General features: G+C 39.1%; 1 protein-coding gene across 4 annotated transcripts in view; it reads right to left on the bottom strand.

Moving 5' to 3' along the window:
* FOXN2 (forkhead box N2) overlaps positions 1-13,071 on the bottom strand; it is a 56,252-nt gene extending 43,181 nt beyond the window's left edge. For 2 of the 4 annotated variants that reach the window (XM_010855889.1, XM_010855890.1), the window contains exons 1-2: positions 12,152-12,954; positions 9,774-9,824 (exon numbers count right to left, since the gene is read on the bottom strand). The gene's annotated coding sequence lies outside the window, so the exon portion shown is untranslated. Of the gene's footprint in view, positions 1-9,773; positions 9,825-12,151; positions 12,955-12,989 lie in introns of those variants that run through there. The other 2 variants (XM_010855892.1, XM_010855891.1) reach the window with 2 other exon arrangements.
* Positions 13,072-13,620: the final 549 nt, after the last annotated feature.

Here is a 13,620-nt window from a genome sequence, read left to right as displayed (position 1 = left end):
CACCTCATGCGAAGAGTTGACTCAGTGGAAAAGACTCTGATGCTGGGAGGGACTGGGGGCAGGAGGAAAAGGGGACGACAGAGGATGAGATGGCTGGATGGCATCACTGACTCGATGGATATGAGTTTGAGTGAACTCTGGGAGTTGGTGATGGACAGGGAGGCCTGGCGTGCTGCAATTCACAGGGTCGCAAAGAGTCAGACACGACTGAGTGACTGAACTGAACTGAACTGAATAAATGCTTTTAAAGGCTTCCCTGGTGGCTCAGATGGTAAAGAATCTGCCTGCAATGCAGGAGGCCCGGGTTTGACCCCTCATTTGGGAAAATCCCCTGGAGAAGGGAAGGCTACCCACTCCAGAATTCTCACCTGGAGAATTCCATGGACAGTTGGAGCCTGGTGGGACTGTGAGTCCCAGTCCACGGGGTTGAAAAGAATCAGATAAGGTGATGACAAAATAATTTGTAACTTCTATTAGTATCTAAAACACAGCATGAGTGTATCTTACATGTTATGAAACATGATAGAAAAAAAGCACTACTAGCTTTTGGTGTAAATCTAGCTTGGAAGACCCATCTTCTCAACCTTTGAGATGACGATCAATGTCACGTCTGAAGAAAAGTGCACAGAAGCTGAAAAAAACAGTACAGAAAAGTAAATAAAACACAAATGGAAGGAAATACCTTTACCATGTAGAATGAGAAGTAATATCACCATATTGTAACCAGGAAGCCAACAGGCACTTCAGTTTTTCGATAGCACTATAACTGTACTTGAAAAGCTATTTTGAAAGGAACAAAGTTTCAGAAACCTGAAAAATCAACAGATCAAACATCCTAAAGTAAAAAGATAAATTTGGTTGGCATAGGAATACAAACAGGTGGTAATCTTTGTCACCAAAATTTATTTATGGGTAATATGGCTTTCAGTGCTTTGAATATAAGCCATAATTAGTCAGCCATGCAGTAAGTATACAGTAAGTTAAATTGTTCCACTGAAAATAAGCATCTTTTAAAAGCACATTCATGATCAAAATAAATTTAATAAAGGCAAACAGTGATATCTTACATTACTAATGCCCCCATAACAAATTTGGAAAGCAAAATTAGAACTTAAAGACTGTATATGGCTGATTTGATATACTGATTTTTTATGTAATTCTAAAAACAATACAGGGGCTCCCCTGGCGGTTCAGTGGTAAAGAATTTGCCTACCAGTGCAGGAGACATAGGTTCAATCCCTGATCCAGGAAGATCCCACGCACACAACTAAGCTCGTGTACCACAACTGCCTTAGCCCGTCCTGGAGTGCTGGGAGCCTCAACTACTGAGCCCACATGCAGGAGCTGCTGGCGCTTGGGCTCCCCAGAGCCTGTGCTCCACAAGAGATGCCACTGCAGTAAGAAGCCCGCACACCACAGCCAGAGAGTAGCCCCTGTTTGCCACAACTGAAGAAAAGTCCATGGAGCATCGAAGACCCAGCAGTTAAAAATAAATAGGTAAATAAAAACAAACACCCCCACAAAAGTAATGGTAAGTTAACATAAAATTAAGTCCTCTTTAAAATAGGACTAAACTAAGCTTATATGAACACTTACTAAAGTCAGATATATTTATGTTAAATTATTAAAGATATATATTATTAAATAGAATCTTTCTCTTGCAACATCTGGATTGTTTACCCTCCCTACCACTATTCAGTCAAAACCCTAATATTTATGGCCTCATTTAATGACAATTCCTCCATGTAATTCCCACCTGAACTTCTCTTAGGGATTTTCAGTCTCTCTTACAATGTTCTAAATGTGTTTATACGTCCTCTTTTTACAGTAGTTATTTGTGTCAACAGTGCAAAAGAAATAATCAACATGAAATCCCTTTATAAACACTGAAGTTCTATATTATAAAGTAAATAAAAAACTAATAGAACCCAGAAGAGACTAGGAACTAATGGGCTCAACACACCTAAGAATACTTCAAGCAAGTACAACTTGGTTCTAACTTGCTGCCACTAGACAAGAAACACAAAGCTAAAATTATATTTAAATTATACTGCAATGATAATATTACGTTAGATACTATGTTCCACTATGCTCTGTGATCTTTTCACTTCCTAAATTTCACTTCTCTACTTAAGAAATTTTATCACAAAAGAAAACTTTAAGACATCAATTATTTTAATTCCATGTGAACAATATGCTATTTTGAAGTTGCAATTAAAGGAAGCTTACTATTAATCCATTTGTATAAAGAACTACCAAAGGAAAAGTCTGACAAAATAGGGAAAATGAGTTATTAAAGGTACTGACACAGCATTAATAAACCCCCATTATGACTATAAAACCCACCTCACTCAATCCCATTCCTTGGGGAAAGTTCTTACTCTGTGTTTCCACAGCACTAGAATCTATGTCTAGAAGCGCATGTCTCATACTGCAATTATTAACTTACATGCATCTGATTCTTAGTATTTAACCCAATTTTTGCTCCATAATTTAAGAATGGTTCTAGGTGTATCACTGTATGGTAACCTAAATGTAGGTTAGCTTTTAAATATTGGAAAAAGCTAAAGCATTAAAAGTCAAAGCACAAACACTTGTACATGTACAACAGAAAGACAAGCCCATGACCCTGTCACAATTTCCCAAAGGATCTTTAATAGATTCTTAAAGGTTCTCTTAATTACAAAGAAATAATCAGGGCAAAACAACAGGTTCAGAATTTCGTGACATGTACCTACAATCAGTGGACAGTATTAAGTGGCAATAATTTCAGAAGAAATGAAAGTTTTTTGTTAAGATTCGAGGGGAAAAAGACATGTGCACTCCCCAAATTAAATTAGGAAAAGGATTTTGAGAAGATGTTAACTTTGGTGGTAACAAATTTTGATTCCTTGAAAATCTTCACATAAAAACAGAGTGAGCAACTAGAGAGCAAACCCCAAACCCACAGGTAATACGGATATCTACAAAACTATGTTTAACAAAGTCTCCCCACCAACCCCAAAATACAAAGGGCCTAAACAAATCACCAACAGTCCACAGTCTTACTTTCTGTCAGTGTCTAGGTGAGAGAAGACAGAGGGAAGCAAGGAGGGACTTGAGAACAAAACAACAAAATAGCCAGTATTTGCTGGAAACTACTGACGGGCAGTTTGTACCGAACGAAAGCTGAAACTATTTCAAAAGTAGGTAAATGCAAGGAGACCACAGTAAGGCTACAGTTCCTATAAGCATGGAACAATCTAGTCCCTTTGAGCATTCAAAACTTGACATTTGGGGCTCTCTTCTAAGACAAACTCTAAGCTTAAGAGGAAGTACTAGGAATGGCAAAAAAATTAAGCAGGATAGGGAAAAAAGAGATAAAAGAGAGTCCAGACAGAATACCAGAGTAGAACAGAGCCGGGAAATCTCAGAAAGCCATTCACCATTTTTAAAATCATGAACAACAACAACAAAAAACACAGGACTGTGAAGTTAAAAGAGGTATTAGAACCAAGCCTCCTCCCAGAAGTTCAAGAAAACTAGTTTCATGTAAAGAAATGATGAAAAGCATTGAGAAAGAATATCACACAAAGTTACAATAAGAGAAACAGAAAAATAGTTAAATTCAGAAGCAGGGGGGAAACAGGGACCATGGGTAAAAGTTTCCAGCACACAAGATGAATACGTTCAATACTAGAGATGTGCTGTACAACAGAGTTCCTATAGTTAACAATACTGTATTGTACACTTAAAATTTTAAGACAGTAGATCTCATGTTAAATGTTCTTACTACAGTACAAATACAAAAATGAGCTTAAAAAATTACATAAGACATGAAAAAAAACATATATTAGAATTAGAAAAGCTCAGAAATAAAACAGAGCTCAAGAATCTGAAATAAAAGGGGAAAAAAAACCTGTTTCAGAAATGAAGTAAAGAAATACGAGAAAAAATAAACAAACAAAGCCTTAAGAGAAACAGAGGATGAAAAGGAAGAAAAGTTAATCAGAAAGAAATAAAGAGGAAGCAGGCTACCCATACTGTATAAGAATACATAGTTGGGAAACTTAAGTGATTTTCAGAAAAGCTAGAATACTGGTTACTCTTTGAAGAAAGAGAGTTATGCTTTGGAATAGGCATGTAAAAGGGCATCTAAAGTGGCTGGCAAAATTCTATTCCTTAACGTGAAAGATGTTGGCCTTAGAATAATTCACTAAGCTACACATTTCTTTGGTGGTTTTTAGCATGTACATTTTAACAGTAAAAAGCATTAAAAATTTTAGAAAATAAAAAACTATCAGTTCAGTTGCTCAGTCATGTTTCTTTGCGACCCCATGGACCACAGCATGCCAGGCTTCCCTGTCAATCACCATCTCCCAGAGCTTGCTTAAACTCATGTCCATCGAGTCAGTGATGCCATTCAACCATCTCATCCTTTGTCATCCCCTTCTCCTCCTGCCTTCGATCTTTCCCAGCATCAGGGTCTTTTCCAATGAGTCAGTTCTTTGCGTCAGGTGGCCGAAGTACTGGAGTTTCAGCTTCAGCATCAGTCTTTCCAATGAACATTTAGGACTGATTTCATTTAGGATGGACTGGTTGGATCTCCTTGGTGTCCGAGGGACTCTCAAGAGTCTTCTCCAACACCACAGTTCAAAAGCATCAATTCTTCGGTGCTCAGCTTTCTTTATGGTCCAACTCTCACATCCATACATGACTACTGGAAAAACCATAGCTTTGACTAGACGGACCTTTGTCAGCAAAGTGATGTCTCTGCTTTTTTTAACATGCTGTCTAGGTTGGTCATAGCTTTTCTTCCAAGGAGCAAGCATCTTTTAATTTCATGGCTGCAGTCGCCATCTGCAGTGATTTTAGAGCCCAAGAAAATAAAGTCTGTCACTGTTTCCACTGTTTCCCCATCTATTTGCCATGAAGTGATGGGACCAGATGCCATGATCCAATGCCATGCATTGGAGAAGGAAATGGCAACCCACTCCAGTGTTCTTGCCTGGAGAATCCCAGGGACGGGGGAGCCTGGTGGGCTACCGTCCATGGGGTCGAACAGATTCGGACACAACTGAAGCGACTTAGCAGCAGCAGCCATAATCTTTGTTTTTATATTACTACTTCTAGCTATCAGTACAAAACATAGTAACAACAACATCTTGGAATAACCTTCAAAATGACTTAATAAAATTACAGGACAAACCAAGAGACAGGCTTCCCAGTGTTTCATCCTGATGTTTGGCAACCAGGACAATGAATTAAAAAGTCCACCATCTTATTATACAGAACTGATGTGATCTGTTTTTTACATGTAACACATGCTCTAAAAGTATTTGACATTTACTCATTCTTAGGATAAACTGCAATACTTAAAATATGCAAAAGATTTTTTCCATTGAGAGATACTCTAAAACTGCCAAGAAAACTCACCTTTGAGAAAAACAAACATGGTAATTTAAAAAATAAACATAATTAAATTCAACAAGCATTCACTCAGCATGTGCTATGTGCGCATGTGTGCTAAGTCACTTCAGTCACGTCTGAATCTTTGTGACCCTATGGACTGTAGCCCGCGCAGCTCCTCGGACCATGGGATTCTCCAGGCAAGAATCCTGGAGTGGGTTGCCATGACCTCTTCCAGGGGATCTTCCCCACCCAGGGATGGAACTAGTGTCTCCTGCATTGGCAGGCAGGTTCTTTACCGCGAGTGCCACCTGGGACGCCCATGTTATGTATGAGGTGTTTACAATTCAGTTGAAGAAATAAGCAACACAGATAAGAGAAAGCTATATACAGTAAGTGCTTTGAGAAAGGTACAAAGTACTATGGAAGAAAAGGACAGAAGAAGAAAAGGACATCCCGCCTGCTTAGTATTTTAACCAGATGCCTCTCATACTCCTCCAATTCATCTTCCCCAATACTGGCAGAATGATCTTTCAAAGACCCCAAATCCTCTTTTAAAAAGAGGGTTTTTTCCCCCTTTTTAAAAGGGATTTCACAAAATAACAGTACACAGCAGACAATTCAAAAGCCTTACAAGAACCAGGCAGGCAACAAACTGTAAAGCTGGTCTTCTGTAAGAAAGATGGAGACTGCCAAAAGAGGGCAGTTACTTATAAGTTTCAGCCAATCAAAACTATGAAACCAATGCTGCCACAATATTCATTTTTTCCAAGGGACAAAAGAACTCTAGATTTTTGTGTGAAATGCACCAACATTTAAATATTGGCAAATAGGCGGGAAAAAGGTGTTTTTGTTTTTTTTTTTTTAATATTTCAAGCCCAACAAAACACAGCTGGAGGTAAAGGTTGCAAACTTTGGCTTACAGAAATGATACTAACATTCCAATAAAGGGCCCCTACTGTCCTCAAAATTGAATTATGGTTGTCTTCAAATTCAAAGGAAACAACGAACAATTTTCTCACAACGTTTTCTTCAAACTTTAGCACCTGCTTCCATTAGTCTGCTGGCAATAGCAAAAATGCAAGAAAAAATAGAAAAGGAACGTTTGATAGTCACCTCAAAACTGCTTCACCATTTTTTGGTTGTGATCAACAGTTGTGCTCACACCATTTTATACTATATACCTGTTACATGGTCAAATTTTCTGTTCCTAAAATTGTTTCTAGATTATATGATAGAATCAAATATATTAATCTATCTGTTCTTTAGCAAAAGAATGCCATGAGACTTCAGAAAAACCACGGGCCTAATAAAATCTAAAATCTTTAGCATGGTGGCTGACAATTCCATACAAAATTTGGCTTCTGTCTGCACCTATTTCATACCACCCAAGCTTCCTGAATATCCAGTGTTCTCTTTATTCCTTTATGTCTTAAGATGTATTTCAGGCTCTCCACCCTAAGTTCTCTCTCTAGCAGCCTTCCTTGAATTATTTAATTTTTCCAATCATGCTTCCTCAGCATCCTATTTAGAGTCCTATTACAGAACTTGGGCTTCCCTGGTGGCTCAGACATATAGAACTTACTTGCTACTTCTGATTATTCACCATTATTATTCAGGCACTAGACCAGTTTTCAAACTTTTGATGCTATCCCACAATAAGAAATACATTTTTATAAGAGAACCATGACATGCTTGCATATATAACTGAAACAAAATGAAATAACACTTTTACCCTTACCACATACAACACACTGACATTTTCTATTTGATTGTATTTTTTTAAGAAATATTGGTCACAATTTACTATATTGATTCTCTATCATCCATTTAAGAAATGCTGTACTAGAATATAAATCCTTGGAAGCAGAACAAAAATACATTCATTTTTATGCTCTGCCACACACCATAACATTTAGTAAGCAAATGTTTAAATGAGTAAATAAAGCAGTATTCTGTACTAGAAAAGTAAAAGAGTAATAAGGCTTTGAAGTCAAGCAGACCCATCACCTATCAACTTACTTATGCAGTCTCTGACAAATGACTTCACCCCTTACATCCCAAGGAATAACACTACTTATTTAATTCACTATGAGAACAAAGTAGTGGCCTTCATGTCACAGAATGTGCTAAGTCACTTCATTCCTGTTTGATTCTGTGTGACCCTACGGACTGTAGCCCATCAGGCTCCTCTGTCCATGGGATTCTCTAGGCAAGAATACTGGAGTGGGTTGCCATGCCCTCCTCCAGGGGCTTTTCGCAATCCAGGGATGGAACCTGTGTCTCCTGCATTGGAAGGCAGGTTCTTTTACCACTGGAGCCACCTGGGCACAGAATAAGCATTGTATAAATATTAGTTTGCCTGTATTCTTCCTTATTTTCCTGGGAAAGAAACATCTATCTCTTCCTGGCAAACATCCATTTTTCAAAGACCTAGGGTCACAGCACAAAGAATATGAAATTTTAAAATCTGACAGACCTGGGTTCAAACACCCAGCTCGGTATTTACTTAACTTCTGTTTCTTTATAAGAATAAAATATGTCCTACCCTGTCATTTTGGATAATTATATATTCATGTGTCTAATATAATACCATGTCAGAATATAGCAGGCACTTGATAAAAGGTAGGAACTGTTGCTATGATTATTAGTAAGTGTTGCTCACTCAGCACAGATGAAGAATTTAACCTGAACTTTTACAGAAGAATTGGACAGAAACTTAGGGCAGACAGACAGAACAGTAAAATCTCAATTTACAAAAAATCTCTTCCTTTTTTCCTATATTTCCTCTTTTAAGACACATAAACCACAAGGATGTAAAGTCCATCAATTTCCTCCATTTTCTACTTCTAAGGTTATATAAAAAATTCAAAATAACTACTCTGTGTCAAAATTCTAATTTAAATAATAAATTATACTCAGTCAGCTGAACATTGTAAAATGTGAAAAGTGTAAATGTATTAGCAATGCATTTTAGAGAATTTCAATAATGTAAAAATGCTTTCAGTTAACCCAGTTAAGTAGTAAAAATTAACTGAAATTCTTATTTAACAGTATCTTTCAAATCACTTCTGAGAGGGAAAAAAAAACCTTTAAGTAGCAAAAGCAGCAAATATCTATGAAAATACAATCAAGAAGTCAAGAATTTTCTTATACAATGTGCAAACTTGATAAGATATGAAGATAATAATAATAAAACTATTCTGCTAACTTAACAGTACTACACCTACTTGGAGACAGTCAAAATATTTTTCCAGTATTCATGTTGGTAGCAAAAAGATGGGTATTTTAATAGTATACATATTTAACTTTTACAATAGCAGCATATTTCTACATGGCTACTTAGCTTTATTTAGCCGTTTAGGCTTACAATAATACTATGTTTACAACTGTCAATGAAATAAGACCTATATAGGTGAGCAGATATATTCTATTTTATGTTCACATCAGGCTGACTCCAAAAAAGTAGAATGATGTCTCTTGTTCACCACAAGAGATATACTTAAATACAGTAGATGCTCGATATACTTAAATACAGCACTTAAATACAGTAGATGCTCGATAAATATCTGTCCAAATTTAATGTTTATTTATGGACAGGAAAATTAGGTTGAGGGAAATAAAAAAATACACAAATCAAAATTAGGTCAAGGCCTTGAGCATGAGCCTTGCCTGGCAATTTAACTCCAAACAGCAGAGTATAAATGGGTGGGGAATGAAACCTGACAAAGACCTCAAACAAGCAATCAAAGCCTGTTAACATTTTCAATTTTTTGTTGTCAGTATGTACGCTTGATATGCTGTGATGAGAATGGAATGGCACTTCACCTCTGTGGTCTTCCTCCCTAAAACCCATTACCCATGTCTACTCATGAGGAAAACATCAGGTAATTTTCAATTGAGGGATATTCTATAAGATTTCTGACTGGTACTCCTAAAAACTCTCACAATCATCAAAAATAAGAAAAATGTGAGATACTAGAATTCTGAAAGAGAAGAAGGACACTTGGGAAAAACTAATGAAATCTGAATTAAGTATGCAATTTAGTTAATAGTAAAGTAGCAACTTTGTTTCCTTAGTTGTGACAACTGTACCATAGTAATGTAAGAAGTTAACAATAGGGTACACTGGGTAAGGTATACTCTACTGTCTGGCTACTTTCTGTAATTGTAAAACTATTCTAAAACCAAAAGTTTATTTAAATTTAAAAAAAGGGCAAGAGAAATAAATATATAAATCAAAATCCTTTGGAAGTGAATGGTGATAAACATTCTTCTGGATCCTTTATATTTGGTAGCACTCTCATACAGTGGAAATTAAGGTTTTGAACAAGTCTACAGTATTAATTATGAAGTCACATATGACCAAAGCAGATGCTCCTTACTTTTGTTTTCCAAAGCATCATTCTTAGGCCTCCATACTTCAATTAGTAACTCTGTAACAAAAAATTGTAACATTAGCTGTCACCTCTATACTGAATGAATTATCTCACACCTCTAATCTCTAGTCATTAAAGGTTATATTCACCTTGATATCCTCTACTCACATTACCCTCTAACTAAACTCACCATCTTCTTGATTATGCTCCCTTTCCAAACCTCATTCTCAAAAGTTATTCCCCTTCTATAGTCAATAACTAGCCTTGCACAACACTGTCAAATGAACCTTCCTCAAATAAGGACTTTATCCCCTCATTCCCAGGCTTAAATGCCATCTTTTTGGGGGGGGGGGGATTAAACCATGTTTAAATTCAGAAGTGATGTTTGCAAGGCCATCCATAATTGGTTATTCTTTCATACCCTTCATGCACACCTTCAATCCATCTCTCTACCTTGTAAGTGCTGCCTTTCCTTTATTCAGAAAATAATCAGATACTCACTAAGCACCCACCTGGGGGCGGTGGGGGGAAGACTCCTCTGGGTGGTCAAAGACTTTGTAATTTTCTTGGGATGAAAAATAGGGAATCTGTTTTGCAAGGCTGTAGCCTTAGTTCCCATAACAGTGCCTGGCAAATGGTAGGTGCTCGAAAACTATTTATTAAAAAAAAGCACACAAGGTAGTATAGAATGCTACAACCCAAGAGAATAAGACTTTTCCGTTGGAGAGGTGGAAGGCAGGTCTAAAATGATTCCAAGGCTCTCAAGACAATTAACATTTTAACCAAGCCTCAAGTTTGAGTAGATTTTCAGTGGTTAAGAGGATGTGTGTAGGTGCATTTCCAACAGAAAAATGTTGCATTAGCCAAGGGAAAAAGAAGTAAATTGTTATACCATATTGAAGTAGTAAATAATGAACAGTTCCTGTGGAAGATAAGATGGGAGACTAGGTCCAAATTTCAAAAACTCTTGAGAAGAAATTTGATATTACTCTTGATCTAAGAGGTTTTGGTCATTAAAAGTGATATAATCTTTAGGAAGATTAATCTAGGGGGACTAACATGAAGGTAAGGCTTCTGAAAGCAAAAACCTTACTCTATCTAAGAAGTTACTCCTCTGTCTCACTCAAACCTTCTAATTTCCTTCTCAACTCTTACAGTACCTGCCTGCATCATACAATTTAACTCCTAATTATATCATCACACTGTAAATTTTTTTTCACATGTATTAATCATGTCTCTTCAACCCAAGAATAAGGATCAAATCCTAGAGCACTTTTTCTTCCCTAAGCAATCAACAAAGAATTGGGCCCTTTATTCCGGAGGACCTTTTGGCAAGTATGCAAAATCCAGTTGCGAAAATGACAACAATCCAAAAGCAAGGCACACATATACAAGCTGCCACAAGAACAAGATTAATCCTTGTTTGGATGGCACTTTGTAAAGTTTTATTTGATAGCTACATCCCATAACTATTAATGTAGTTATCTCCCAGCATATGCTTTCAGTGTTTCCTCCATTATATAAGTACTTTTTCATCTCATTTAGTTTTCTTTCTCAACTATGCACTGGTCTCAGTGGTCACCCCACATATTCACGTCTCAATTGCATTGTCTTTTCTGCACTGAAGCCTCTCCAATCTTTTTAGCTATTAGCTTCCCTGAAAACCATTATTATGGCATATTAAAATTCTAATGAATGGTGCTGCTATAACTTTTCCACATAATTCTAAATTTTTCCTGTGGTTTAGCACTCTTCAAATAAAACTGATGCAAATAAAAATATATGTTACAGAAATAATTCAAATTCGCCAAAACATTTACAAAATTTAACATGATGAAATCAAAGATTGTATGTACTTAAAATTGTATGTATTGATACCTAAATTCTGAAAACTCCAAACTGTCCAAATATCTATCTTCAACATTTTTTAACTTATCTTACTTTAAAATCATTTAATAATATATTTATTTTGCTTTCTGTTATTTTTGATCTTCAGCCCTTGGCCTCTTACTTTTATATATTCTAAAACAGTTTCATTTCTTTTAAATCTGTTGATGTTAACATCTTTACTAGCTGTTAATACTTTCCTAAAAAAAAAAAGTTCCCATGCACAAATCAAACAAAGTATTTTATCTCTGAACAAGTATTTCCACTAGTAATACATCTTTTCAGGTCATAATGAAATTATCAAAAAGAAATCCTCCAGAATGTTATTACTTTTGATTACATTAGAAATTTATTAACCACTCTGAAATTCAAACGGGTTTTTTTCCCGAGTTGAGAAACTCCATAATGTACTCTTCTGTTCCCCATCACTCCTTAATGGTACCTAATACTGCTTAGATTTTAAATACGAATCATCGAAACAGGAGAAGGCACCTTACACGGACTGCAGGAAAACAGGGAGAAGTCGACTTGGTTGGAACAGAGATAGAGAAGAACAATTCAGCTTTCTCCACTTCCCCATCTCAGGAAACACCAAAATGTGGGTCCAAAGCAACTGCAGGGCTACAAAGCCCCTGGCTGCCACTGAAGCCTCTGCTCTAGAGGCGCTAGGGCACTCAATGACACTCAGTCGGCCACGTGGCTGTCACAATCAGAAGACAGGATTAACAGTGTAAACTAACCTGGAAATAACAATCGACCTCTTCCCACAACCTCAGAGTTGGGGTGAAAGAAAGAAGTTGTGTGTCATTTCCTTGCACGCTAAGGCTTTTTTTCTATAAACAGAAAACGAAGTACTGGGGCTGCTTTAAAGAGCCTTTAAAGCAGAAATCAGGTCCCAGAAGATTCCCGAGAGTGTGCCCCCAGTGAATTAAGACACGCTAACTCTCGTGAGCGGCGATGGGAACAGAGGCATTCTGCAAAGGGGCAATGGGGTGGAGTTTAGTAAAATGGAGCACTACACACATGGGCGGCTTTCCCCTGACTCCCACCTTCTTCCCGGGTTCCAAACTCTCGGCTTTTGCCGCGGGGCGAACTCAGAAGGGCTGAGGGACCTCGCACACGCCCTCACGACCTCTCGCCTTCCCAGTAAAAAGAAATGAAGGGCAGAGATAGAGAGCCCAAGAGAAGCGGCGAACAGGAAGTGTCCATATTGCAGAGCAGAAACACTCCCACCCCGAGATAGCACCCTCGGCGGACCCCCCGGCGCCCGCTGGAGGAAGGGCCAGAGCGTGCCGAGATCGGCCACCCCCACATCCATGACCCAGCCCTGCCCACCGCAAAGCTCGGCCGCCCGGCTGTTCGGAGTTCACTGCCGGCCGCGCCCGGCGCCTCCCCGGGCTCTACTTGGCACGGCCCAGCCAGTCCGCCCGGGGCCGGACGAGAACTCCACGCCCGGCACGTCTCGCTGCACTTCAAGCCGGGAGGGGGGGGGGTTCCGGGAATGACTCTCGACGGGCTTGGGGCGCTTCCCTCAACAGTAGATTCGCCCCGAGTCGAGCCCGAAGAGTCCTCGGGGCCACCTCCAAGCCTTTCCGAAGTGCCGGCAACACTAGCCGCGGTTTCCGCCGTGGACACCCGCTCCCGGGCCGTCATTACACCCCTCTGAAAAACTCCTAACTCCTCACCGGGCCGCACTACCCTCAGTTCGCCGCCCCCCGGGAGCCCGCAAACCACCCAAGCCACGCGCAAGGGAAGACTCCCCTGGCGGCGCCAATTCATCACGGGACAAAAATGTCCGGGCGCGTCACGGGACAGCCGCCTCCGCGCCCCACGCCCGGCGCCTGCCGCACGCGCTGTCTCCGAGCCCGGGAGCCGCGGCGCGGCTCGGGGCAGGGAGCACGGATGCCGGGCAGCGCCGGCTGGGGAAGGCGCCGCTCCACTCGGGACTCACCGTCAGCTCGGCCGC

This window comes from Bison bison, unplaced genomic scaffold, assembly GCF_000754665.1.
Source record: "Bison bison bison isolate TAMUID 2011002044 unplaced genomic scaffold, Bison_UMD1.0 scf7180017864370, whole genome shotgun sequence".
Lineage (NCBI taxonomy): Eukaryota > Metazoa > Chordata > Mammalia > Artiodactyla > Bovidae > Bison > Bison bison.
This window is presented reverse-complemented; position numbering and strand designations above follow the sequence as displayed.